General features: G+C 37.5%; 1 non-coding gene across 1 annotated transcript; it reads left to right on the top strand.

Moving 5' to 3' along the window:
• Positions 1 to 1053: 1053 nt before the first annotated feature.
• Positions 1054 to 1218, top strand: LOC127492890 (U1 spliceosomal RNA). The gene has a single exon (XR_007922718.2). It is a non-coding gene; the product is annotated as a U1 spliceosomal RNA (small nuclear RNA).
• Positions 1219 to 4021: the final 2803 nt, after the last annotated feature.

Genomic DNA, 4021 nt, shown 5'->3' with positions numbered 1-4021 from the left:
TTACACAGATAGAAATGCCATATTTCATTGTGTTAACATCAAACTAAAAAACCTGAAAAACAGAGTATTTTGCTTCTATTACTATTGTTCTAGATTTTTGTTCTGTAAATACTCTTTATGTTTGTGAGTTATTTCACAATGGGAATGCTTTAGGGAGATGTATTTTGGTCAGATTAGGCTGCTACCCAATTTTTTGTATTTTATTCTCAAAGCATTCATACATTTTTATTTGGAAAAAGATTCTTATTAAAATACTATCTTTTGCTATTTATCTAGAAAGTGAATGCAATTTTTATAATGTTTTAATTTTAATTTTTAATTTTTTTCTAAGGTTTATTTATTTGTGTGAGAGGCAGAGTTATAGATAGGGAGAAGGAGAGACAGAGAGTTCTTCTATCCGCTGGTTCACTCCACAAATTTCTGCAACTGCTGATGCTGGGCTGATGCAAATCCAGGAGACAGGAGCTTCTTCCAGGTCTTCCATGTGGATGCAGGGGCTCAAGCACTTGGGCCATTTTCTACTGCTTTCCCAGGCCATCAACAGGAAGCTGGATCAGAAATGGAGCAGCCAGGACTCGAACTGGCACCCATATAGGATGCTGGTGCTGCAGGAAGATGCTTAACTTACTACACCATAGCACCATCCCCTTTAGTTTTTTAAAAGACTCAATGTGATTTGTAGATACAATTCTAAGAACATAATGATATTCTCTTCCTCCTTGCCTTCCTCCCCTTCTTTCCTTCTTTGCTCCCACCCATTTTCCTCCTCCCTCCCTCCCTCTCCCTCTGCTTCTCTCTCCCTCCCTCCCTCTCTCTCTCTCCTCCTTCCTTCCTTCCTTCCTTCCTTCCTTCCTTCCTTCCTTCCTTCCTTCCTTCCTTCCTTCCTTCCTTCCTTCCTCTCTCTCTCTCTCTCTCTCTTTCTTTCCTCTTTTTTCTTTCTTTCTCTCTCTCTCTCCCCTCCCTTCCTTCCTTCCTTCCTTCCTTCCTTCCTTCCTTCCTTCCTTCCTTCCTTCCTTCCTGTCTTGTTTTTGAGATAACACATTTTAAAATTACATACTTACCTGGCAGGGGAGATACCATGATCAGGCAGGTGATTTTCCCAGGGCAAGGCTCTTTCATTGCACTGCAGGAGTGCTGATCCCTGCAGTTTCCCCAAATGTGGGAAACTCGACTGCATAATTTGTGGTAGCAGGGGGACTGTGTTCGCGCTCTCCCCTGTATTCAAAAAAATAAATAAAATAAAATAAAAAATTACATTACAGTAAAAAAGCTGAATACTTCACCAAATAGGAGGTTTAAACAGTAAAAAGCAAAAAGACTTCAGTTTAATGGGTATATAAGACAATAGCTATAAACAATAATTGAGTGGAGAAATGACCATTTCACCCATATATAGTAAAATTTAAAGTAATCCCAGATCAATAGTAGTATAACATTCTTATCCATTGGTTTGACCAAGTTATAAAATGAAATTTTACAAAACTGTATTTGTAGCAATACTGACACAGACATTTCTTTGTTTTTGCTCATTTTTTTAATTTTAGCTCCCAAATATAAGGGAGAACATGTGGTATTTGTCTTTCTGGGTCCAGCTTATTTCGCTCAACATGATGCTCTCCATTTGTGTCCATTCTGCTACAAATGGTAGAATTTCATTTTATACAGCTGAATAATATTCTGCTGTGTATATAAAGCACATTTCCTTTAGCCATCCATCTGGTGATGGACACCATGGTTAGTTGCAAATTTTGGCTATTGTGAATGGTACTGCTGTAAACATCGTGGTTCAGCTATCTCTTTGATACCTTGTGGTCAAGTCTTTTGGGTATATACCTAGAAGTGGGATTGCCAGATCATACAGCATGTCTATTTCCACTGTTTAACGAAATCTTCACACTGTTTTCCTCAGTGGCTGTACTAATTTACACTCTCACGAACAGTGTTAAGTGTTCCCCCAGGTCTACATCCTCCCCAGCATTTGTCTCTGTGTTTTGGATTTTGGCCATTCTGAAAGGGATGAGGTGATATCCCATCGTGGTTTTGATTTGCATTTCCCTGATAGTTAGTGATTTTGAGGATTTTTTTCATACATTTGTTGGCCATTTGTATTTCTTCTTTTGAGAACTGTCCATTGAAGTCCTTGGCCCATTTCTCAACTGGATTGGTTTTTTGTTATTGTTGAGTATTTTTAGTTGCTGATGTATTTGGGATATTAATCTTTTGTCAGACAGGTAGTTTGCAAATATTTTTTCCCATTATGTTGGATGTCTCTTCACTCTATTGCTGCTTCTTTTGCTGTGCCAAAGCTTTCGAGTTTGATATAGTCCTCTTTGTGTAGTTTTGCTTTTGTTGCCTATGCTTTGGACACATCTTGGAATGTTTCACCTGTATTTTCTTCCAGCAACTTCATAGTCTCAGGTCTTAAACTTAGGTCTTTGATCCATCTTGAGTTGATTTTTGTATATGGTGAGAGATGTAGATCTAATTTCATTCTTCTACATATATACACCTAGTTTTGCCAGCAACATTTGTTGAAGAGAGTATCTTGCTAACCAAAATTGTGACCTATCTCTTCACTGTTTATAAATATGTTGTGGCACTAATACAGACAAAAATAACCAGGTGTTAATATTTTGCACTTGTCATGACTTCTATTAAGTGTATGTCAGCACAGTTCTAGCTTTAGTGAAGATCAGAAAGAGACAAATACATACAGTCACTCTTCTGCATCACTGTTAGAAATGTCCCATCTTAGAGCCGCCCCTGCCAGCTCTGCACACGATAACAAAGACTCAAGGATTATGGCTGTGGGGAATTGGAAACAGGAAATAAGGAAAATGTAAAGTAGTGCATCAGACCAAGGTTAACTATGTAAGGGTTCAACATGTATTTCTTGAATTTTTGCTGTATACAAGATGTTATGCTAGCTTTTGTGGAAGATGAGTAAGTTACTTTCTGGCCTAAAGAAACTACCAAGCTAGATGAACTGCAAGACCTTTTCCTACATTGAGATTCTATAATACTGTGGTTTTTCTGCACTCTTGTTGTTTTTTCCTATGACTGGTTACTATGTTTATACAGAAGGAAGTAATTTTAGGGAGTACCAAAAACAGATTTTCCCCAGAATATCTATATCAATGAGCCAAGTGAGCCCAGTTAATCACTCCTTTGGGTTAAAGAATTATCTGTTGGTTGACTCTGTTAAATACAAATTATTATCTAAGAGGTATGGCAAAAGATTCTGCAAGACATTGAATTTATTTAGATGAGGAAACAAAGACTATAACATGAAAAAAGCAACATTTTGATATTAGGCAGGTGCAAGTCAATTGAGTGGAGCACTGCGCTGTTGATGGCCAGCCTTAGAGAGATGCCTGTCAGTGTGGGATGGTACTTGAGAAGCTAAGAGGTAAATGAGGGCCCCAAGGAAGGGATGTCAAAAAGGAGGAAAGGGTACCTTGGAAGGGAAGGCATAGTTCAACTAAGTGTGCAATTCTTCTGTAAGCTGAGCTTGTGTATAAGACCTGGGAAGACTGATGGGGAAAAGTCTTGAGCTCAAAGATCCAAATGAGGGGCTCCATTTGACCCATCTGTCCTGGGTGCCTGATTTTTAATTTGTGAAATTAATTTCTATTCTTCCTCTTTTAAGTCTGGAACTTATATTTGTAACTGGAATTAATCTAAGCACAGTTACTGAAATAACAGAATAAAATTTTTAATGTTATTTAAGAATAATTATCTTGTAAGTCACCATGTAGTTTAATAAATCTTAATGCCTTGTTGCTTGTAAATATGCCTGCTAGTTTTTTTTAAGTAAATGTATTCTTCCTTGCTTTGGTTTTTCTTCACTCAGGGACTAACTGGCGAAACTGTGAACTTCATTATGAATTTCTACTAAAATTTTGTTTGACAGTTAACCTTTCTAGGACTCATTTTGAATTATAGAAATCCTGGTCTACTAGTAACCCCATGTGGAGGTATTTAAAATCAGTAATTTGATGACCTACATGAAAGAAAGATC

This window comes from Oryctolagus cuniculus, chromosome 14 (genome assembly GCF_964237555.1).
Source record: "Oryctolagus cuniculus chromosome 14, mOryCun1.1, whole genome shotgun sequence".
Lineage (NCBI taxonomy): Eukaryota > Metazoa > Chordata > Mammalia > Lagomorpha > Leporidae > Oryctolagus > Oryctolagus cuniculus.
Note: the sequence above shows the minus strand (reverse complement) of the source record. Positions and strands in the feature narration are given on the sequence as shown.